The sequence below is a fragment of the Furipterus horrens genome, unplaced genomic scaffold, assembly GCF_987537825.1.
Source record: "Furipterus horrens unplaced genomic scaffold, mFurHor1.1.pri manual_scaffold_17, whole genome shotgun sequence".
Classification (NCBI taxonomy): domain Eukaryota; kingdom Metazoa; phylum Chordata; class Mammalia; order Chiroptera; family Furipteridae; genus Furipterus; species Furipterus horrens.
In genome coordinates this window covers 19,388,621-19,414,369 of record NW_028327187.1, presented here as the reverse complement: position 1 = coordinate 19,414,369, position 25,749 = coordinate 19,388,621, and the positions used below count along the sequence as shown (strand labels likewise).

Here is a 25,749-nt window from a genome sequence, read left to right as displayed (position 1 = left end):
TTTCATTACACTGTGGTCAAGGAGCCTGAGTAAGCTTCCTCCCTTCCTGGAGGCCCCAATCAATACTCTGCCCTCCTCTTAGAGGCCAGACACATCAAAAGCAATAATGGCTGATATTTAATCATTTCCCATTAAAATTCAAAGCTCTGTCTCCAGGTCCCCTTCACAGTTTAATTGTGTTAAAATGTCTGTAGAAACTGATATGAACAGATTTGTGGTACATTGTTTACTTGCTGTGCCACCATGGCCTCTTGGATAATTAATAAAGAGGATTTTGCCAAAAATCAGGCATCTTGGCTGCACTGATCTCCCATTTTGGGAAGAATTTATGGGGGTAAGGACAAATTTAGTTTGCATTAAAAATCACCAATGAGTAGACATTTTATGTCTACACAAAATTCTACATGCAGATGTTTATAGCAGTTTTATTCATAATCATCAAACCTGGAAGCAAGCACATTGTCCTTCAGTAGATGAGTACATAAATAACCTATGGCACTTACAGAGAACAAACTATTATTCTGAACTAAACAGAAATGAGCTATAGTGCCATGAAATGACATGCAGGAACCCTTGATGCATATTACTAGGTGAAATAAACCAATCTGAAAAGGCTATGTATGTACTGTGCAATTTCAACTATATGCCATTCTGGAAAAGGCACTAAAGTGGTTACTAAGGGTTGGCAGAAGACAGGGGAGAGAGGGATGAATAGGCAAAGCAAAGAGGATTTTTAGGGCAGCGAAAATTCTCTGCATGATACCATAACAATAGATACAGGTCATTATACAGCTGTCCGATGTCATAGAATGTACCACAACAAGAGAGAACCCTAATGTAAACTATGGACTTTGGGTGATTTTGATGTGCCAGTGTAAGTTCATCAATTGTAATGAATGTCCCACAGTCATGTGGGATGTTGATAAGAGGGGAATGACCAGGGGCATATGGGAAATCTCCATACTTGCCACTCAATTTTGTGTGAATCTACAACTGCTCTGGAAAAAAGTCTGTTTACAAAACAATAAATGGGTCCCTAATATATTCCAGAAGCACATGTTTCCTCACTGAATCCTCATGACAACCCTGTAAGGTTTGCTTTCCCTTGTTCTTTCTTTTTTCAGATGAGGAAACTCAGGCTACAAGAGGTCAAGTTTCTTGCTCAAGATCACATAGCTGGCAACTGGCTAGAATACTGTGAAGGGATCCAAAAAGCTTGCTGGATACCATGCATTGTTTCTCCCAACCCAGAGTCTTCATGATTCTGTGCCCCCTTCCTCCATAAAGCACTCTCCAGTGAATCCAATTGCTGTAAGTCCATCTGCATTGCTCCTATCACTTATTTCCTATGATACTAATGAGTTCCAGGGAGGAAAGGAAATGCTACACAGGAAGCCCCTCACCCCACGCAGATATGGGGACTGACCACTGCTGTCAACTACCACAGACTGCATCTCTCATTTTCTTTGAGGGTGCCAGGGGCAGAGAGGCAGCCAGATAGATCCGTCCTCCTCCTCCTCCCCATGAACACAGGACCCAGCTTCAATAACAGCCCATTGGCTACTGTGCCCACAACTCAAATCCCAGGCAGCATCACCAAGGCCCTGAGGTACAGAGGCACAGGTGAAGCTTTGGACACTCCCAGCAATGCGGCCTAGTTGGGTATTTTAATGTAACAGCCACAAATGTGCAAAAAGGCAGGTGGTGGGATTGCAGTGATGATCATTCCTTCATTGGACTATTGTAAGGGGCAGGGGAGAGCAACAGGGAAGAAATTGAGACAACTGTAAAAGAACAACAATAAAAAGGCAAAAAATAGAATTTACAGAGCCAAAAAAAGAAAAAGGATTAAATGAGAAATTCGTATAAAGTGCTTTGGGCAGTGCCCGGCACACTGTGAGCAGTCAATAAAAGTTAGTCCTCTTCTCTTCCCTTTGGTCCCTTCTTGCCAATTCACTTGTATTTCCTGTAATCTCTTCATTATCCTGCCTGACATCTTTGTGGAAACTGATCAATAAGCAAACAATCCATGAACATTACCTGAGTTCTGACAATGTCCCTTTGTGCAATGTACCAGTGCCATATGCGTGATATACAAACAGAAAAAGCACACACATTCCCATAGAGCTCAGAGTCTAAACGGGAAGATAAACATGAATATAGTTTAAAAATATCACTCTGAATACAAGGCCATAAGGAATACACTGAAGGCAGAAACTGGAGGTAAGATGTTGAAAACAAGATTCAATTTACCTAAGTTGCTGGTTATAGAAATTACAACTCCCTGAATATTGACCACGTTCTGTGTGTTCCCCCATTATTGTCTCATAGAATCAAAACTGAACTAGTGTACACAACGGGTACCACTGTGTCCGTGGGTTCTTAGTAAGAAGAGCTAACAGATGTCCACTTCTGATACTTGGACAGGTCTTCTATAATAGTCTAATCTATATTAGGGTTAAAAGCTACATAACATATGCTTCTATTCTGCTCAGTTCTGCTTCTGACACCATAGTAAATAACACCTAAATTTTTTGATGAACAGATTCCAGTTATACCACAAATCATGCATCTTTAAACTTAACACCTGCATCTTTTAAAGATGCCAGAAGGGGTGGGCTGTGTGCATGCAACATGTGCCCGTTATTAGCAGGACGACGTGCTCCAGGCATACATGATTTTCTAGTATGCTGTAAGGGTTATTAATTTCTAGCGAAAATTGTACGCAATGCAGGGAAAATAGAAAAGTGATTTGGTTTCTGCAGTTTCTGAGGAAGAACGTTAAAGGAGGATGGTTTCTCTTTGTGTTCATAGCACCCCCTGGTGGACCGTTAGCATATTTCAGTTGCATGCTAACCTCCCTCATGGCAATTTTGATTTTCCTCTCAAGAGTTTTACGGAAGGCCCTGGCAGGGTAGTTCAGTTGGTTAGAGTGTTGTCCCAGCATGCTAAGGTTGTGGGTTAGATCTCCAATGAATGCATAATAAATGGAACAACACATTAATGTTTCTCTCTCTCCCTCTGTCTGACAATCAATAAAAATAAAGTGTAATGGGGTGAGAAATTAAATATTCAGATTCTTCTAGACTCATATCTCATGAAAATAGGAAAATAATCCAATTATAGTCCTCTTTGTCCACTTATTCTTAAGATTCTCTTGGCTGATTTTAAAATTAATGTCAAATACTTGCCTATTTTAGGGAAAGTTTCGTTTCATTCTTTTAGTCAGCAAACATTTCCTGGGTTCCTATTACATGCCGGGCCTATTCTGGGTGCTTGAGACACAAGAATAAATAATCCCAGGTCCCTCCTGGGAAGGAGCTTGTCTAAAACTGAGAGGTACCTCTGGAAGGCTGTCTTCAAAAGTACAAGGCTGGGAGGTTACAGCAGGCCTGGCAAAACTCAAAGAAGATGAGCAGGAACCAGAACGGTACCTGAGCATAATAAGTTGAACAGTTGTTTCCAAGTCAGATAGGGTTGATGAGGGATATAAGGCATTTAGGCAGTAAAAATAAAGAGGAAAGAACTTCGAGGTGTGAAACAACCTGAAACCAGATGGGACACACCAGAAACTGAACGTCGTTCGCCATGGCCACAAGCTAAGAGATGAGAGTGGGCATAGGGGAGAACTTTTGTTTTTTTACAGATTTCATTTATTTATTTTCAGAGAAAGGGGAAGGGAGGGAGAAAGAGAGGGAGAGAAACATTGATGTGTGGTTGCCTCTTGGGCACCCCCAACTGAAGACCTGGCTCACAATCCAGGCATGTACCCTGACTGGGAAGCAAACTGATGACCCTTTGGTTTGCAGACTGGCACTCAATCAATCCACTGAGTCACACCAGCCAGGGTGAGGAGAATATTTTGAAGTCATAAGCTGAAGAAGTAGGCAGGGGAGATTTAGAAAGTTGGTTTAAGGAGTTTAGACTTTATCCAGAAAGTGATTGGATTTTACACCAGAAAGGATGAAAACAACTTTCAGAAAGGAAACTTTGGCTACAGTGCAGAGAATATGAGGGGGAAGGCTGGTGATAGGGAGCTCTGCTAAGTGATATCAGGGAGATGGTAAGGATCTACATTAATACTTTACTGTAAGGGTAATAACTGGGGTGGTAGGTTCCCTGTAAAGACCCCACCAAGGCTTGGATCACTGTCTATAAAACATACACCAAACTATTATAGTTCTGTTGACTAAAAAACACTTGACTTGGGTTGAGGGAGGGGACAGACAGTGATTACTTCAAACAGTCATCCAGGCTTCTCTTTGATTTGGTCAACACACTGTAGATAGGCTCCATCCCATATGAAGAATCACAAGAAGCAGCAGAGCAAAGTTGTAAAAAAGCATGGGCTCCAGGGCCACACAGATTTGAATCCTGGTTACACTACTCACTGTAAGCTGTGCTTCCTTGAGCCTGTTTCCTCATCTCTCCAAGCCTCAGTTTCCTCCTGTGTCAAACGGATTGTAATAATTGTATCTAAATATCTCGCAGGGTGGTTGTAAGCACTCAATCAGGTCATGTATGTAAAGCACTTACTATAGTGTCTGGCACACAGTAGGCAGGTGACAAAGGTGACTTTATTTCATCTTCTTCTTCCTTGTTCAGTGTGCCCAGGGGCAAATTAGTCTTTTGTAAGATGGCAAGTACACATGTCCCTAAGTACAAGTTGGTGCAAAAGTAATGTCAGACTTTTTTAAAAGAAAGTTTTAGATTGTATTTATTAAATTTGTGCCTCTTCTTATAATTTTTTGATGTCACGGTGAGTAATTTATACCTTATTTTTTCAGATTATTGAAGTATTGTTCATAATCATCTGCAATATTTGCACCCATGTTCATCCCATATAGAGCCCACATTAGAAATGTTTTACTCGGTGAGTTTCATAAAGGTATCAATGCAAGCACAGCAGTAAAGTCTATTTGGAGCTCTTATGGGGAGGATGCAGTGACTGAAAGAAGTTGCAGGAGGTGGTTTTCCCATTTCCAAAGTGGGGATTTCAGTTTGAAAAACAAGCCAAAAGAGGGTCGTCAAAAAAAACTTGATTCCAAAGTGCTGGAAGCTGTTGTCACAGAAAACCCCACCGTTACCTCTAGGGAACATGCAGAACAATGTAACGTAGCCCATACAACCATGCTATGCCAACTGAAAAGGATCGGAAAGGTTTCAGTAGTTGGAAAATGGGTCCCACATGAACTGTCTCCAGAGAATCTGCAATAGCGTGTTGCTTGTTTTGAATCATTGCTTTCACGACACCTTCGGGCACCATTTTTAGGTAGGCTTGTTACAGGTGCTGAGAGGTGGATCCTTTACCATAAGGTTAAATGCCACTGATCGTGGATCAGTCGAGGTGGAAGAAGAGTTCAACAACCAAGAGGAGGACTTCATCTAAAGAAGATCATGTTGAATGTATAATGGGATATGGAAGAAACTGTCCATTATGAACTGTTAGACAACAATCAATTATTGCTAATCTTTACTGTAAACAGCTTTGTCATTTGAAAGCAGCTTTGAAGCAAAAGTGAACCTCCTTAGTCAACAGAAAGGGTGTCATCTTCCATCATGATAACACTCATCCTCACACAGCTCGATTCACCAAAAATTTCTTGAAAGAGCTTGGTTAGGAAATATTGCTTCATCCTCCATATTCTCCTGACCTTGCTCCTTCTGATTATCACTTGATTTGGGGACTACAGAACCATTTTGATGGTCTTCAGTTGACATCAAGAGAAGAGGTTGAAAATGAGTTGGATTCATATTTTGCTTCAAAACCTAAAGAATTTTACAAGCCTGGCATTTATAAGCTAGTTGACAGATGGAATGAGGTTCTAGAAAGCAAAGGAGGTTATGTTAACAAATAACTATTTTCATAATCATGGGCTTTTTCACTTTTAAAATAGACCTCAAAATCAGATATTATTTTTGCACCAACCTTATACCTCTCTAGGGTACTCTACCTTGGGCTAAGGAAAGCTTCTATTTGAAGGGTATCTGGTGATTTCAGCAGTTTGCTTCCCTCCTAATCAGGGAAGAGTCTAAGCTCTACACATAAAGTTGAGAACAGGCCAGGTTCTCATGGTCCAGAGAGTCCGGTTTGTATACCCACCAACTCTCACTGGGAAGCATGGAGCCTGGAAACGAGGTTGGCACCCAAATCCCATGGAATTTCTAGGTCATCCAAGAGACAGGTGAACAGGAAAAAAACAGGCAAGAAGGGAGGCCGGGTGTATTTGGCATTACTGGGAGCAAATAGGTAGATAGGTGTCAGGAGGGAGACAGCAGAGCTAGGCCTGGAGGAATTCCTTAAGTCCAGGTGGACCTCATACAGTGATTTTTACATGATAGTCCCAGAGTTAGCATTTCTAGAGAACACCAATATGATCAAGATTCTCTGACTGAAAAGATTCCATGATCAGTAAGGTTGGGAAGGCCTGCTCACCAGGCCCTACTCCTGGAGATTCCTATTATACATTTGGCTTGATGAAGGTTCTAATAAAGTGTACAGTGAATAAGTCTGTTAACTGAGAAACTCTGGGTTAAACATACTAATTTGTCCCCAGAATCCTTTATTTCTCACCATAACTTCTCATGCTCCTTAACACTACTACTTAGTGAAAAACTCTTTGAGGACATGCCAGGCTAATGTCTCCTGAGAACAGGTCTCTCTTTAGTCAGGACTGACAGACAGAACCAGTCAGAGGGGCCCCCATTAGTGCTTCCCAAGGGCCCTTATCCCAGGATGGCATTGCATTCTTAACCCGTATATCAGATGGCCACAGAGGGATGGGATCAAAAAGTGCCCTGGACGGGACCAACTCCACTGCTTCTGGTACTTCTGGTTTCCAGGCTAGTGCTCCCTCAGGTAAGTTTTGAATCCTGATGCCCAGAAAATGGTAAAAGTAAAATTCTTGAAGAAGGCCGTCCATTTGACCTAGAGAGAATGGAGCTTTGTGGCCTTCGACAGTGATTCTAAGCTCCTGAGGTAATGAAAGGACAGAAAGGGAAAAAATGCAAATATTGTTTCTCCAGACTAAGTGTTCTCTGGGGCTTCCACTGGTCCCTGCACTGCTCCAGTAGCATAAGCTCCCTCCTTTAACACATGACATTATGGAAACTCAGAAAGTTTGATCATAAGTTGGGGTTACAACCAATCCTGCTGCACTGGTTCCAAGACAATTTCAATATAGTTTCAATGAATTGCCCAACGTTTTCTTAAAAATTAAAAAAGTATATGTTTATTGATTTTAGAAAGAGAGAGAAACATGATTGGTTGCCTTCCATATATGTCCTGACTAGGGATTGAATCCGCAACCTAGGTATGTGCCCTGACCAGGGATCAAACCCGCAAGCTCTTGGTGTATGGGATGATGCTCCAACCAACAGAGCCACACTGGCCAGCACTGAATTGCACAAAATTTAGATTACCTTGAGATGGGTACTTATTATAGACTGCACTGTGTATCTCCCATAATTCCGACATTGAAGCTCTGGCCCTCAGTTTGGAAATAAGGCCTTTAAGGAGATAATTAAGGTTAAATGAGATCACAAAGGAGAGGCCCTAATCCAATGGGATTGGTGTCCTTATAAGAAAAGAAAGAGAGACTAGAGAGTACTTCCCCGCCACCCCATTTGTCTCTTACCTACCCTGCCTCTTTCCACATGTGCACAGAGGAAAGACTATGTGATGAGACAGCAAGATGGTAACCATCTGCACACAGGGAAGAGAAGACACCAAACCTTACAGCACCTTAATCTTTAATTTCTAATCTCCAGAACTGGCAGAAAATAAATTTCTATTGTTTAAGTCACCCAGTCTATGGTCTTTTGTTATGGAAGCCCTAACAGACTACTGCAGTACCTATTTTTTTCTACACACACACACACACACACACACACACACACACACACATGCTCTTTCTTTAAAAAAGAAAACAAAAAACAAAACAAAACAAAACAAAAAAAACAACACCTTGAGGACAAAATAACAATCCAAACTTGTAAAACTATATAATGCTTGGAAAAGTTGATGCAACCAGGAGTGGTTTAAAAACAGAAATGCAATTTTAATGGAATAGAAATGAGGCAAAATTGCAATCTCCAAATGAGAAGTGAAATCAGTCTTATGAGGATTTAATCTGTACCTGGCTCTGTGCTTGGTGATAGGAGGCTGGGGTGAGCAACACAATGTTGAATAAAATCTAGTCCCTTCAAGGAATGTAGCCTTTTGTGGAGGAGACAGACAAATACATAGACATTGAGAAAGCAAAGTTGTATGCTACAAAGGAGGGGCACCTAATGCATTGGTCAGGGTTTGGGAGGCTGGAGTCAGGGAAGGCATCCCGAAATAGGTGGTAGTAATCTGAGACTTGTAAGAAGAGCAGGAGGCAACTAGGCGAAGAGAGTAACTGCCCTAGAAGCTGGCAGAACCTACAGGGATCATACAAAGGCTCTGCCCTAAGTGAGCTCTTAGATCCCAGAACAGAAACCAATACACACATAATGACCTTACTAGGTGGTAAGTGTAATGACAGATGTGGCACAAGGCATTCTTAAAGCACTGAGCGGGGTACCCATGAAGCCTAGCTTCTTGGTTTGTGAGGGATACCTTTCTCAGAGCAGGTGGAGGGAGCTGAGGTTGGACGCCAGAGGTCATTAGTCAAGTCAGTTAGAAGAGGGTGAGAAGAAATGCAGGGCTAAGAGAATCCCAGGCAGAGGGAACAACTACAAAGGCATACACACTTGAGGTGGTTTGACACAGTTGAGAAATGTAGACAGTCTGGAATGCTTAGAGCACAGCCTTGCAAGGATAGGCTGAGAGATAAAGTTGTGAAAGTTGCTAGGGGCCAGATCATGTGGTGCCTCATGGGTCACAGAAAGGGATTAGCCAAAATCCTGTGTGCCACGGGGAAACATACAAGGGTTTAAGCAAGGGAGAGGCCTGATCTATTTGGCATTTTAGAGAGATCTCAGTGGCTGTGAGACTAAAGGCAGAGAGACCTTTTAAGAGGTTGTCAACTGGCCAGAGAGCAATGTTAATAGTCTACATGAAGGCAATGACATTGTGAGGAGAGAAAATTCAGAGTCAGTATGGATTAAGAATTGAGAGAACTTGGTTATGGCCTGAAGATGGAAGGTATCAAGGAATCCTCTAGGGTTTCTGACTTGGTCAACTGGATGGTTGGGGAGTTGTCATTCATTAAGATGGGGGACCTTGCCAACTAATTGTCTTGTGTGTGCGTGCACATGCAATAGATTTAGTTTTGGATATGCCTGTCAGGAGCATGGCTGTGAAGATGATCTCAAATTAGTAGATTTGGGATACAGAAGAGGGACCAAGAGGGATAAATATTCTGGAGTGAAGAGCAAAGAGATGGTAATGGCAGTTTTGGGGGGTGGAAAAATGCGGTGCGATGCTCTAGGAAGGATGCACAGAGATGAGAAGGAGTCTGAGGATGAAACCTAGGGAAACACTAACAAATGTTAACAGAGGAAAGGAGGCAGTAAAGTAGACTATGGAAGAATATATTTTTAAAAAGGTGGGGGGAGACAAACTAGGAGATAGTGGTGACACAGAAACAAAGGGAGAAGAGAGATCCAGGAAGGAAGAAGGGCCTCCTGAGAGTTCAAGTAAGATGTTCTTGAGAGGTCAAGCTAGTTCAGGATTGTATGTGTCCACTGGCTCCTGTAATCAGAAGACCTGTAGCAACCTTGGAGAAAGTGGTAGAGGCAGTGACTTGAGGAAAGAAGAGGAGGTGAGGAAGTCACTGCTTTTCTCTCTCCTATTCTCTGTACCCTCTGTTGTCCCTTGTCAATACAATATATTCATGCGCTATTCTACAGACAAGCAGAATCAGAGCTCTAGGGAGCAGAGGAGAAAAATGAGTCCCCAAAGAATTTTTTCTGCCATTATTCTTACTTTAGGTCACCGAGATCCATGCTCAGAGGCATAGACAGGTTCTGACAGGCATGGGGAGGTGAGTGGAAGGGTCCCTCTATATCTTAGATTGATTAGTTGGGGGAATTAGTTCATAAAAAGATGCCATCCTTCAACTCCTCTAAATACCTTTTAGTCTTCCTTTCATACCATTTCTACTAGTACCTTTTCTTCACAGAGTTAGTAACATATATTGTTGAAAGGCACCGCTTTTGGAGATATACTTAAAGAGAGTAACAACCTTTTCCCTTTTTGCTTTTCTCCAAATCTATTAGCAGGAAATTCTGTTCCAATTTGTGAACAGATCCTACATATGGAATGCATCATTTTAAGTAACATATATGAGGGGTATCCATGGTCAAAACTAATGGTATGATGAGAGCAGAATCTAATTTCATTTAATCAAAGTAGGGAATTAACCATGTTTGCCATTGTCTTCATCATCATCATCACAATTATTATTTACTAGATTGTTTCATTTACTCTTCACAACAACCCCCAAATGAAAATATGATTAATTTATCCTATTTTATGAATGATACAACAAAGGCCCAGAATATGGGTAGTAGAACCTGCTCAGGTTCACAAGTCAGTAGCAGAACTTGGACTTGAATACATTCAATAATACAATAAATATTATTAATTGAGTATCTATGATGTATCATACTCTAGAATGGTGTTCTCCCAAGTGGGATACATGAGTCTCAGGAATAGGCAAGACAAACAGCTGTGGAAAGAGCCTATTGGATGCTCAACTATACTTATTTTTCCTATTAGTTTTTATTGGTATCCTTGTGTGAATGCTTTAGAATATAAATAATTAAAACACGAACTCTATTAGTAGATGTATTCATTTACTTCATTTGTATATAAATAAATGTTCACACTCAGACAGAAATGTGTGATCAAAAATTTTGTAGGTCACTGGGGTAGAGAGAATGATAAATGAGATCTCACTAGCCCCAATCTCTTAAGGCACAGGCAGGACTGTCTGTCCCCGAGCCCATGCTCCTGAGCCTCTCTATTTTACACCACTTTGAAGATCCAAATCCTTTGCACTGTTTGGACCAGTGCACAAACAATGGATTTACAGTAGTCCCCCGCTATATTGTGGTTCACTTATTGCGGCCTCATTGTATCGTGGGATTTTTAAAAATATTATATTTAATTATTTATCGCGGATTTTTCACTATATTGTGGAATTTTGCAGTATTGTATATGTATGTTGTTAAAGTTATGTAGGTTTAAGAGTGTAGAATAAATTTAACGTTCCTACTTCGTGAGGGGGTCTGGAACGTAATACTCGCTATAAGTGAGGGAATACTGTAATTAAAAATATAGTTTTTGGAACAACTTTTTTCCCAGACATTTATCCTCTGAGGCTATTTCTCATTGTCAGAAAAAAAAATCAGAAGTATCTATGTTTGGGCCAGCTCCTCCCATTATTCATTTTTATTGATGATACTTTTTCTTATAGTTGAAATGTGAAAAAATTTTGAATTTGAAATATGGACCCAGATAACTGACCATTTTATAGATTAGCTTCAATTTTCATACATTCTTTAAGCACTATTTGACTTTTATATGTTTTTTTATTTTTCAATTTTTTAAGTGTTTTATTGATTATATTGTTACGGTTGTCCCAATTTCTTTTCCCTCTGCTCCCCTCTACCCTACTCCCTCCAGTTGTCCCCCCCTCTTAATCCGTGTCCATTGGTTGTGCATATAGTTCTTCTCAACCTCTTCCTGTCTACTCCATTCCCTCCTACTGTGCTTCTTAATTCTTGTACCATCTCCCTCCCTCTCCCCCTTCCCCCTCCCATCTGACCTCCCCCCAATATGTTCCCCCTACCTATAATTCTTTTCCCACTCTCATTGCCTACTTGGTTTGCCTTTGTTTCGATTCCCTAGCTTCTGTTGTTGGCTCTTGTGATGCAGTTTTCATTTTAATGTTCATAGTTTTGATCCTCCTTTTTCTAAACCAGTCCCTTTAACATCTCATATAAAAGTGGTTTGGATCTGATGAACTCCTTCAGTTCTACTTTGTCCTGGAAGCACTTTCTCTGCCCTTCTATTCTGAATGACAGCTTCACTGGAGAGAGTAATCATGGTTGTAGGTTTTTGATTTTCATTACTTTGAATATTTCTTGCCAGTCCCTTCTTGCCTGTAGGGTCTCCTTTGAGAAATCAGCTGATAGTCTAATTGGGACCCCTTTGTACATGATTCTTTTCTTCTCTCTTGCTGCTTTTAAGATTCTCTCTTTATCTTTAATTTTTGACAATTTGATTATAATGTGTCTTGGAGTGGTTCTCCCTGGGTCCAGTTTTTCTGGAACTCTCTGTGCTTCCTGGACCTGTAAGTCTATTTCCTTCCCCAAGTTCAGGAAGTTCTGCTTCATTATTTTTTCACATAATTTTTCAATTTCTAGTTCTTCTTCTTCGCCCTCTGGCAATCTTATAATTCGAATGTTCATTCGCTTATAGCTGTCCCAGAGGTTTCTGAGCCTCTTCTCGTGTTCCTCCCTTTTTGTTTCCTATTTCTGCACTGGTTGACTGTTTGTTCCTTCACTACGTTCTGATTTGTTGATTTGATCTCTGGTTTTCATTTCCTCACCATTTGTCTCGTATGTGTTTTCATTCATTTCAGTGTGACTAGCTTTCATTCCTTCCCCGTCTTGTTCCAAATCTTTTGTTAATTCTATATGCCATCTTATGACTATACCTCTGAACTAAGCCTCAGAAAGATTTCTTATTTGCTCATCGGTTAGGTCCCTCATCTGCTGCCTGGTGAACTGCATCACCGGGATTTCAATCATGGTCTGTTTCATCCTGTCAGCTTTCTGTTTACCTTTGTTTCCTGGGTGGGCTGTAGGGGGTGGCGCCCTGTGCACTCGTCACTACCCAGCGACTGGCAACCTTTTTCACCACTCTGTTGCGCTTTGTGTGGGGGCGGGGGTCCAAGATGGATTCCTGTCGTTACTCTCTGCTGAGAGACTGGGAGGCTCCTTCCCCATCGCCTCACCGTCCAAGGCAATGGGGGGGGGGGTCTTCCTTCCCCAGCATTAGAATCGTGAGCTGCCAGGTCTCGACTGCAGCCGGGATTGCTCCCCTGGTGTTTCTCGCAGTCCTGCCGCTATCCCCGCTGCTACCGTGGACAGCACAGCCCAATTCCAATTTCGCCCCTCCTACCCATCCAGATGAACATTGCTGGTTTATAACTTTGTACACTGGGCTTCCATGTAGTTTTATATTCTGGAATTTCTGGTTATCTTTTGTTTTGAGGTAGTTGTATTCCTGCTTAGTTGTGGAGGGAGACAGAGCATGTCAGTCTAAGCCTCCATCTTGGCCGGATGACTTTAATATATTTAATCCACCCATTCTTTTGCTTATCCATTCATCAGGTATTTGTTGAGAGCATACTGGATTTCAGGCACTGTTCTAGGCACAAAGGAACTTGAGAATTCAACTTGTATGTCAGTATATCTAGAATTTTTGCTTTTTCCAATAGCTAAATGCTAGGGATATCTTTACTTATCTGGAGTGTTGTTTTGTTCCTTGTTTTGAGTTTCATGGCCACCAACACCCAAGGTATTTTCAGAGTTACTCAGATTTAAATGTCAGATGAGAATGCAGCAAATACGTAAGATTTTTTATTGGTAGAAATGAAGCCACAGTTTCAGAAGTGGTTTCCCTTTTGATGACTATGAGCAACACTTTGAATTTTTAGAGTGCAAAAATCGAGATGTGTCTGAATTATCAAGCATCAGCCTAAGTCAGCTGAAAATAAACAATGCAAAGCTATAAGATTCCCAAAACCTTTGAGATAAGAATGTGAATCCTATAACCATCCTGACCTTTGTAGTTGTGTGGCCAAATCTGGGCCATATTTCCTTCTAACTTTTTTTTTATTAAATATTTTATTTATTTATTTTGAGAGAGAAGGGAAGGAAGAGAAAAAGAGAGGATAAGAAACATCAATATGTGAGAGATACATTAATCAGTTGCCTCTTGCATGACCCCAACCAGGGAGTTGACCCACAGCCCAGGCAGGTGCCCTGACTCAGAATCGAACCAGCGACCTTTGGATTCACAGGCTGGCACTCAATCCACTGAGCCACACCAGCCAGGACTCAGTCTAACTCTCAACTCAGTACTTCACCAAGTTAACTGCCCTGAGACTACAATCCTTAGAGAGGCCTTCTTGCATAGTTGGGTCTTGGCTGATGCCTGTGAAGTTGGTTGGCAAGCAGTTCCCTACACTGAAATGAAACTTTCACTAAATGATAAAAGTGGCTCACTGCCTTTAAACAATTTTGAATAAACAATGTGGATTTTGCTGAATACCTACCTATTTTTCTTGTAGAGCACCTGGAATTTCAGTATGTACTACACAGATGGTGCCTATGTGGCCGACCCTCAGTAAAAACCCTGGGCACTGGGTCTCTAATGAGCTTCCCTGGCAATCAGTATTTCACAAGTGTTGTCCCACTTGTTTCTGGGGGAAATAAGCAAGTCCTGTGTGCCTCCACTGGGAAAGGACTCTTGGAAGCTTGTATCTGGTTTCCCCTAGACTCCTCCCCATGCAACCCACCCCTTTGTCGATTTTGCTCTGTATATTTTTGATGTAATATATCTTAGCCATGAGCACAACTAAATGCTGAGCCCTATAATTCCTAATGAATCAATGAACCTGGGGGTGATCTTGGTAGCTCCTGACATAGCTTCTACTATATACTCATTACAGCTCATGAAATAAACAAAATATCATCAAGTCCACCCTAAACCGTAAGATCCATGAGGACAATGGCCTTGCTGGTCTCATTGACCACAGTATCCTCAGTACCTAGCACAGCGCTTGGCACACTGTGGATATTTGGGATATTCAGAGAATGCACAGATGGATGAAAGAATAAATAAACTAGAGAACTATGTAGGGTCAATTAAAGCCTTAAGACTACACTTATAAAGTCATTGTTAAAGGTAGAAGAATGGTTATATTTAAAAATATTTTATTGTTTATGCTATTACAGTTATCCCCCCTTTCCCCCCTTCAACCCCTCTTCCCAGCCCGCCCCCCACTTCTATAGTCAGTCCCTGCATTGTGCATGTCCATCGGTCCTTCATATATGTTCTTTGATTATTCCCTTTACCGTTCTTCAAGAAGAATGCTTACATTCAATATTGGGTCCAATAATTTCTTGTGGAATATGTCTAAAATTATAATAAAAGCTAATTAGAAAATATGAGCTAACACATTAGATTTCTTCTTTTGCATTTAGCATAGTACCTGGCATATATAAGACACTAAAATATGGTTATTTAATAAACACATATGAAGATATAGGCCAAGTTCAAACTCTATAAAATAAAATTGCGACATTAGTTTGTTCTTAGAATAAGAAATCAGTCTTTACTTTGAAAATCCATTCACTAGCAAATCAAAAATTTGTGTTTCTTTTCTGAAAACTTATCTCTACTTCATAGCAGCACTTGTTTTTGTACAAGATATCTAAGTTTCTAGCTCTAACCCATTTATCATAATGATGAGAAAATACCTACTGTATCGTAATGGTGAGGAGTCACCCAGACAAGGGAAGAGCTTACCCAAAGTCTCAAGGAATCAAGCTACACTCTTCACTGTACAAGGTGTAGTGTAGACTGAATTGTGTCCCCTCCAATTCATGTGTTGAAGTCCTAACCCCCAATACCTCAGAATGTGACTGCATTTAGAGCTAGGGCCTTTAAAGAGATGATTACGTCAGAAGGAAGCCATTAAGGTGGGCCATAATCCAAATAGAAAGGTGTCCACATAAGAAGAGGGAAACTGGACACACAAAGAAGAACTAGGGATGTGCACACAGAGGAAAGTCCATGTGAGGACACAGTAAGAACATGGCCATCTGCAAGCCAAGGAGAGAGGCCTCAGAAGAAACCAAACCCACCCACACTCTGACCCTGGACTGCTAGTCTCCAAAACTGTGAGAAAATTAATCTCTGCTGTTTCAGCCATCCCGTCAGTGGCATTTTGTTATGGCAACCCTAACACATTCACACAAGGGGTTTCTTATCCTTCAGATGACAGTGTTTGTTACACATGTCTATGAGTTCCAGAGAAAAGATGAGGCAGCTGGCAGTCAAAGATTCTAGGAGGCCTGGGCAGTGTATCCCTGCCTCCAGCTGCCCAGTGAAACTTCAGGATGGAGGAGCTAATCCAGGCAGTGGGGGCTGGGGTGGGGATTAAGGAGGAGCCTGCCAGGGCTGCCGGTTTGAAGCAGGCCTGCTGTGTGCTGGTTATTAGCAGGCAGTTCCTGGAGATGGCAGCATTAGCTAATGATTACTCCTTTAGGCAGTACAGCTGCCTTTTTGCTTCTTCCCTAACAATTTACATCAGGGGAGGATAAGCAATGGGCCCAAATAAAAGAAGGACCCTTGCCAGGGCCATGTTTCTAACTAGAGTGGGGAGCCCTAGCAAAGCTTACAGAAAGAATCTCTTTTTCTTGCCTAATTTCAACACCACACCCCCCAACCAACACCTCAGCCCTTTAGCAGAGCACAGCCTCCATAAATGCCAGGCTGTGCCTCATTCATTATGGGCTTCAAATTTCCTATTCCGTCATCCTGGTGAACTCCCAGTCATGTGCATCCCCTTACTTTCACCCACCCCCAACCCCCAGAGGCAAGGTACCCCATATATTTCTGGCTCCGGGTTTGTGTTCCCACTGTGTACTCCAACCAGAATGCCCTCCTTCCCTCTGTCTAAGTCCAATCCTTTACCTACTTCTAGGCTGAACTAAGCCCCTTTAATTCACAAAGGATTCCTTGGGTACCACAACCCTCAGTCAGATGTCTTTCCCCGAACCACAGTAATACAGTGTGAAGACAGTCATATAATGGAACTGTATTCAAGAAGCTGTGGAAGCCTAGATGGGAGCAGGAGGTTGGTGGGGCAGGGGATAGAAGAGAGGAGAAACATCCCTGTTTGTACACCTAGTGTAGTTCTTCCTTGCTTGGCACCTAATCACATGCTGCCCTAGAAACCTGTGTGGCATCACAGTTTGACCCTTAGGTCACCTTACATTTTATATATGTTGGTCACTGCTACCTCAGCGCACACCTCCATTCCCCTTCTCCCTACCTCCCCACCATCTCTGCTTTGCCTACAGCATGTGTCACTGGATATATTCCCAAGCTGCTTGTAATTCTCTGAACATAGTAAGTGTTAAATATACATGTGGAGGTGAATTTAATTCCAGGGTGGCACTTCAGTGAATTTCTGAGAAAACCTAAAAATAACTATCTTGTGATTGTTTTCTGTCATTGTTAAAATGTCAATCCGATGCTTGAAGGAAGAGCTAGCTGTTCTCCCTGAACTGTTTGGTGCTTAGAAATGTGTGTGAGCTGATAGTGACTTCATGGTTACCAGACATGGCAAAGGAACAGAGGCTGGAGGAAACCAAAATGCCTGACCCCGGATCCTTGACACTAAAATGCTAAATTAATAGTTAAGACAAGATACTGAGCACTACAGTGAGGGATGGGCAAGGAGACTGGAAACAGTGAGGACAGGAAGGGGTTGGGAGTGAGAACCCACCCTATGCCAGGTTCTACTATTGCTGCTTTACACAGATTTTCTAATTCAATTGCTTTAGCCACCCTGGAAAGTTGGCACTGGTGTTACACCCATCTCTGACATGAAACACAGCAAGGCCAATTGATCTGACCAGAGCTGGATGCCGAAAAAGTAAGTGGGGACAAGATTTGAAGCCAGGTCAGTTGGACCCTAAGGGCTGTACTGTTCACTGCTGTGCTGAACTGGTATACGCAGTACTAATTCCCAGTGCCACATAATGCTTTAGCTCTCATTTCTTGGTGATTCAACATTTTCCTGTAGGAATGAGGAAGCTGTGTCTGCTTCTCTAAGTCAAGGTGGAAGGGGAAAAGCAAACACAGGAGCAGCCAAAGCAATCCCTAAATGTCACCATCACTGTACTTCCTCCTCACATCAGAGCTTGAAGGGCCTTTGCAAGCTGGTCCTCTCTGCTCACTGTAGAAATTGGGGAAATACATCCCGGGGAGACTTAAAGAGGCCTGCCTTGGACTCATATGACCTTCTTCAAACAAGGACTACACCTTCTATGAACAGTCTTTTCCAGACACAGTTAAGAGGAACCAACAACCCAGACCTCAGCAACTGGTCCACTGAACAGAGCAGGGGAATAGAGAAAGCTTCTGGCGCTTAGTTGCCTGCCACCCAGGCTCTCAACTCTCTTCTCATGTCCCATCATCCAACGGTTAAGATGAATCCACCTTACCTCCTCTCTCACAGGCAGTCCAAGGCCCTTGGCACACCCCCTGCCCCCTCCTTACACTGCCTAGCCCCTGAGTCCTGCCCTGAGGCATTCTGGCCCTGCAGCTCTGTATCAAATTTTGATTACAGAAACTCCCAGAAGTAAAATCATTTATCCTTGCTAAAGGATGCAGCACAAATCAATATGTGCATTTTATCTTATATAAGTCATTTCATTTATGCTAATTAAATAATAAATCCTCAATCAACTCTTAGGTTATTTACTAATGGAAAATAATGAAAATGCCTCATGTAAATAAATTCATGCCCCTTACACCCATTCATTTTTAATCATTAGGAGTGGTCTCCACATACATTTTACAAATGTGTTCATACTCCAGGTCTGCCTGAATAGCAGGGAGGTCCCTTTCCTGCACTTTAGCTTTTTAAGGCCAAAGGGCAAATTGCAATCCTATTGCAATGAATAGGAATTCAGAGGGTAAAAAGGTTTACTGCACACAGCCCACACTCAGTTTCCACTGCAGGTTGGTCTAAGTCACCGTTGGCTCTTGGTTAAATAAAGAAGGAAATCTCTGGTGAACTGTCAATCTCCAGACCAAGGGTTTGGAATGATGAAATCACTTTTGCTTCAAGATAAGATCTCAACACTCCTAACTTCTTGCAATAGTTTGAGAACACTGCATATACCAAGAAAATATTGGTATCCTGATATCTCTTTAGGGCTTATTTCAAACTAGTCACCTTCCCTGTAAAATGCCATTGATGGCAGCTAGCTGAGAGAGAGCTATTTATAGTAAGCAAAGCAAGGCACAGCTCCGGCAGACACCTCAAGTGTGCTTTCTCACCACCTGATTCTCTGGACAAACAATCAAGGGAAGAATGAAGTTTTAATACAGGCTGAGGAGAAAGAAAATACATGGAGCAGCTACAAAGGCCCAGCCTGTTGATCCCAGGCCCTGGGTTGCAAGGGGTAGGTGGTGACCTTTAACCCTGCTTCGTGCAGACCAGCCTGCTTCTCTCTGGCCTAATCCTGGGCTCCTCATTGTTTCCTTTGTTCTATGTCCTGAAAGCAGTGTGGAAAAGTGCAAAGGGTACAGCCTGCAGAATCAAAGACCTGGACTGACCCTGCCACTTAGGAGCTATGTGACTTTGGGCAATTATGTCACCCCTCTGCACTTCAATCCCACATCTGTAAATTGGGGCTATGCACGGTTGTCCTGAGGCTAAGAGGAGATGATTCAAGTAAAGAAGCTGACGCATAATAGGCTTTCAATAAATGGCAATTGTTACTGCTAATACTGAAGGTCAGGACCCTTTATTCCACCTCTTCTCTATTCCTGACATTGATTATTAGCACAGTTAGTTCACGAATTAAAGTAGCTTTTTGATGAATCCTTGCTATGTGTCAGGAACTGTGCTAGATGATATGCATGCCTTGTTAGGGTATGTGAAGGTGGGTGGGAACAAGTAGGGGAGATGGTGGTTATAACTGAATAAATAATCTGATTCCTGAACTTCTGCCAACCTCAACAAACATTATTCATCTTGGAGATGCTCACATCAGAGTTCCTCAACAGGGCACAGTTAATGCAGATCAATATTACTTACAGTATAGTTCACTTAACACATTTTCTCTCCTTCAACAATTCTTTGTGTTCATCCTAAGATGAACAGTTGGAAAGGCGCTGCTGTGTGGTTTGCATGTCTGCATGTATGTGCATGTGTGTGCACACAAGTACTAAATGAAAAGGCAAGAAGGAGAAAGCTCCTTGCAAGTGTTTGAAAAGAGATTTCTTCTTGCACAATTCTTACCTGAGGATATGTTTACTGATTTTAGAGAGAGAGGAAGGGGGAGAAGGAGAGAAGGGGAGAGAGACAGACATCAACGTGGGAGAGAAACATTTCTGTACATTCCCTGACTGGGAATTGAACCCACAACCTTTTGGTGTGTGTAACAATGCTCCAACCAACTGAGCCACCTGGGCAGGGCAGAAAATTTTTTCTTTACATTAGCCATCTCCCTTCCTTTGAGTTTCTGTGTTGATTTTTGGGAAGAAGGATCAGGCAACCACTGCAAGCCTGCTTTGGTGTCAGCCTCACTTTGAAGGTTGCAGCCCCCTTGGAGAACTGAGATTCCCAAATCCCCAATGTGACTGGGGTAGCATAAGGGGGTTATGGCCAAAACAAAGGAAGACCTTAACAGACAATTTATTGCAGATTAGAAGACTGAGAGCTACAAGGCTTGCCTTGGTCCATACTACCCCACCTCATTCAGGATTCCACTTCAGCTCACTATCAAGGCCTCCAGTTTTCTTCCCGTAAATTAATATGCCATAGGGACTTTACCAATAGGTCACTGACTCAACAGCAGAGTTGGATTAGAATGTACATTTCTACTAAGTAGACCCAAGTCCTCTAACACTCCACCAGATTGGTGCCTAGAAAGGTACAAGTTAAAGAAAACTTGAAACAAATGAACAGGGATAGGTCAAAAATGAAAACTACATTTTCTTCCAGCTTCCAGGAACATGTATCTGGACATATATTACATTATCACACGCACTAGGTCAGAATCCTGAACATGTAGATTTATGTTCCTCTCTGGCTCCCAACTGCAGCAGAATCACCATGTTAAGTGGTTCCTAAAAGAACCCAGGGGGTTAATTTAAGTCAACTAAAAGGGCCCTTGTCAGTGCTTTTTATGGCCCTTGAGACTTAATATTCTCTACAACACTGCCTAGTCTTACTTCACTTGCCATCCAGTTCTTATTAATGATTACTTATGCATTTGACAAAGGTCACAGACTCAATTTTTCACTCTCATTACCAAACTCAGGCATCACCTTTGAATTGAATAGCACTACTGTCTCTGAGCTCTGAGCACTTCACCACTTTTGGAATTGCTTTGGAAATGTTCAAGGCCATAGACTTTGAAAGAGCCACTGAGGCAGCATCAGTTTGGGCAGGAGGCATTCTGCTATCCATATTGTTAAAGCCAGTGGCAAGTCAGACTCTCAAAAACCAAATCGTTAGTGCCCCTCTATGTGATGTCTGCCTCATTGGACTTGAGAGCAGGGGCTGGGGCTGGGAACCTCCATTGTCTAGCAGGGTCTGTCATAAAGCAGCCTCATCATCAGTGCCCACAAAGGTGGCACCAAGTGTCCTATTTATCAAATCCAGAGGATATTTTTCAACTTTTTAAAAGGTTTTATTTATTTATCTTTAGAGAGAGGGGAAGGGAGGGACAAAGAGAGGGAGAGAAAGATCAGTGTGTGGTTGCCTCTTCTGCACCCCCAACTGGGGATCTGGCCTGCAACCCAGGCATGTGCCCTGACCGGAAATCAAACCAGTGACCCTTTAGTTCGCAGGCCAGTGCTCAATCCACTGAGCCACACCAGCCAGGGCTCAACTCTTAACTTCAAAAGACATATAGACATTGAGAACAACACTTTGCTCTTTGATATTTGCCACTCTTGGCTTTCCTGATCCCACATTATTTTGGTCAACTCTTCACCTTCTCCTTTACTGCCCCATTTTCTACTTTCTGACTCTTAATTGTAGGTAGTGCCCAAGGTTTTGTCAACACCTTAGTTCTTCCCAACTTTCTCTATACATTAGTGCTGCCTGATAGAAATTCCTGCAATGATGGAAATGTTCTATGCCTTTACTGTCCAACATTGGAGCTACAAGTTACATGTGGTCATTGAGCAATTAAGTGTGGCTAGTGTGACTGAAGAACTAAATGTTTAATTTCATTTCATTACAATTAATTTAAATTAACTAGTGCCTATTTTATTGGAAAGTATAGACTCTTGCATGTGGCTGTCTCACCCCTTTGCATGGCTTTAGGTGGCACCTCCATGTTTATGCCTCCATAATGTCCTTTGGCTTGATAAATAACTGTATGTGGAGATCCAACCTCATAAATGCTACCTCTGATAGAATTTCTACTTAAAAGCCCAACACATACAATAAATACTTATTAAATACAAGCATGAATGAAGGGCAGTGAATTAATTTTAATTTCATCCATTCTTATGAGAACTACATTTTTGGACAGAGAGCAAGATTATTCAGACAAAGAGCACATTAACTGGCTGATTGTTGAAAAATGGAACCTATGCTCTTCTCCAAATGTATCACATTTCTTCACCCCAATTACAACCTGAAGATCTTAGATCCTGTCCTCTGGGGAGGCAGCACTGTGTTGGGGTTAAGACCTTGGCATCTGCAGTCAGACTGTGTAGGTATGAATCCTGGCTCTACCACTTAAAGATATAAATGTGGGCAAGTTACTTATCTCTCAGTGTATCAGTTTATTCATTATAAAGTAGATATAACAATAGTACTTACTTCATAGGGTTATTGTAAAGATTAAGTGAGATAATACAAAAAAAAACTATACAGAGTACAATGTCTGGCATATAATAATAATGATAATAGCTAGTATCGACCTGGATTACAAGTTCCTTGAGTTCACAAAAGCAGACTTAGACATGTCATGCATTAGGAAGTCTAGGGATTCTGGATCTTAGGTTCAGAATGAGGATGCCTTAAGGAGGTCCCCAAACCCCAGTCACCATTAATAGTAGAACTGCCTAGTTGGCATAGTGCTATACACTCACTTCTGGAGTACCCTCATCCCCTGGCTCTTCAAGGTTTGAAGGGACTGCTGACTACAGCAGCCAACTACAAAATTTTGGAAGATGTTCTAAATGTATAAAGGGACAGTTTCCAAAATGGCTGAGAGTTTTATCATATCTCACTATGAAACAATGAATGGAGCTCCGTGTTTAGCTCCCAAAAAGTTTGGGAAAAAATACACACACACACACACACACACACACACACACACACATACACACACACATATGTGATTGCATATGTATTTTATGTAATATATATACATAAATATATTTCTCCAAGCTTTCCATAAGCTAAGCAAGAGGCTTCATTGTCTCTTGTTAAGTCTATTTATCTATCTATTCTCCAGATATAGAATTTAAATATATAATATATCATACATACCATACAATATAATACAATACACACACATATCCTACATTTATGGAGGGGTTTCCCCTATTTGAGCAGGTCCTTAATACCTACCACTCTAGCTGGGAAACCATGTGTATCCTTGCTAGTTTGGGGACAGACACATAGCTTCCTCCACAAGTATTTGCAGTCCTCCCTTGTCACATCCACTACATTTGCCTGTGCACAAAAGCATGGCTGTTGTATCTGCAAAAACACTCTATCTCTTGTACAGCAAGCAAGAAAATTGGATGCTAAGACCTGAAAGTCAACATTTGCTTTTGGATTGAATGTTCTAGTAACAGTTAATTAACATCCTCATTCATAGCATTATCCTCTCTCTTAAATCATGAACCTTAACATGGGGGGCTGCTTTGGCAGATACTAAAGAGTTGGCATTCTTCCCTTTGTGTGTCACCCGCTTCCTGCCTTAAATTCACCAGCTATAAAACACGGCCTTCTATTCTTTTTCCACATGGTAGGCTGCAGTTATGTGCTACATCCAGTGCTAAGAATAGACCCTCAGCAATGGGACAGCACTGTCACTCTTGCATTTATTTATTGGGCAGAGAGAAACAGAGCTGGGAAGTAGCCGAATTAGGGAGGCATAAGTGTAATAAACGCTCACACTGTCAGCTGGCTGCTCTTTAGGAAGAAGCAAGTGGTCATCAGCCAGATACCTCACTTTCCACTGTGTGCCTGTGATATAATAGGAAGACACTATCAATTCTATGGATCCAGTCGTTCCAAAACCAGACTCCCTTTCTCCTGCATGAGTAGTGTTTGCTGTGTTTCTAAGTCTGTACCCTGAGCTGAAAAACCCTCTCCTTTACACAGGAAGCCTGAGATCCCGAACCCAAGAGCACAGGAACAAACTATGATTAGGCAGCATGTCAACCCTGAACCTGGGCCAATGGACTCTTGGCAGCTTTTCTCAGATGAAAGCATGTATAATTAACCCTCTGATAACTCTAGTTGAATAAAATAAAATTCTATTGTTCTGCCTGAATTAAAATTTGGGTATAGGGCAGGCCTCTAACCCTGCTGATTGTAAACATCCAACATTTGAACAACTAGTACAACAGTTACTGATGTATACCCTTATGCATGCACCTTAACCTCTGAGTGCTGGGCTTGGCAAACTATGGCCCAAAGGTCAAAGCCAGTGCACTGCCATCTGTTTTTAAATTTAAAAAATACCTAGATGTTAAGTATTCATCTTGATGAATCTTTTAAAAGATTTTATTTATTTAATTTTAGAGAAAGGGGAAGGGAGGGAGAAAGAGAGAGAGAGAGAAACATTAATCAGCTGTCTCTCATATGTGCCCCAACCACAGACCAAACCCTCAACCCAGGCACATGCCCTGACCGGAGATCAAATAGGTGACCTTTCGCTTTGTGGGATGATGCCCAAGTAACTGAGCCACATCGGTCAGGGCTATACTTTTAAATGGTTGAAAAAAATCAAAAGAAGAATATTTCATGATATATGAAAATTGTATGAAATACAAATTTCAGGGTCCATGAGCAAAGTTGTATGGGAACACAGCCATGCCCATATGTTTCTGTATTGTCTATGGTTACTTTCTAAGTACCGTGGCAAAGTTGGGGCAGAGATAAAAAAACATACACTATCTACTCTCTAGCCTTTTATAAAAAAAATTTGCCAACAACCTTCTTAGTGTTTCAATAGCCTCTTTTATAAAATGCTGCTATTAACTGTTACCTTTATGTTAAGACTTTTACAGAGATCAAATTAGATGATGTGTATAATGTGTCTTCTTGAGAATTTGAAAGGCAACACAAAAGCAGAAAACAAATTTGGGGTCTTCTGAGACACATGGTTGTTACTTCTTTTCAGTTAGTTCCTTCTTGATAATGGCAATGATCTATTCAACATAATATGTTCTAAGCCCATGAATGGCAAAAAATTAGTTAACAACTCAAGAGTTGGAAGGACCTTAATTTGGGTATCAACTATCATCTGCTTACTATGCAACTTGGAGAAGTCTTGTGGCCTCGTTGAGCCTTTTTCCTTTTTCCTGAAAAATGTGTTAATAATATTTCACCCCAGTTAGTGTTCACAGCCATCAGTGAGAGAAATAATTAACTATGTCAAAGGGCTTTTTAAATGCAAAAATAAAAATGTCTTGCATACTGGTTTGATTATTGTTACATGTACAGTACTGTCTCCCTATTGCCTTGCTTGGATACTACCTTCTAAAATACTAGATCTATTAAGCATGGATGCATCTTACAGAAACTAGTTATGCATGTTACCTTTCTCCCAGTAGGATTCTGTGATCCTGTCTTCTATTACACACTCCACAGGTTAATTTAACCTGGAATGCTAGACACCTTCTTTTCGTGCTACCATGCCAGGCACCCTATCCTGATGCCCATTTGTCACATAGCAGAAAACGCCCAAGACATATTTCAAAGCAAATCAAATTATACAATTTGAATTAGAGATGAC

The 25,749-nt window shown here is 41.5% G+C and overlaps 1 protein-coding gene and 1 pseudogene across 6 annotated transcripts in view; both read right to left on the bottom strand.

Annotated features, from left to right (window-relative positions):
* The window catches only part of FGF13 (fibroblast growth factor 13), a 554,123-nt gene that overhangs the window by 108,214 nt on the left and 420,160 nt on the right, over positions 1-25,749 (bottom strand). The gene's annotated exons all lie outside the window — the stretch shown is intronic.
* Positions 1-25,749, bottom strand: part of LOC149990619 (S-methyl-5'-thioadenosine phosphorylase pseudogene) — a 135,792-nt pseudogene that overhangs the window by 33,933 nt on the left and 76,110 nt on the right.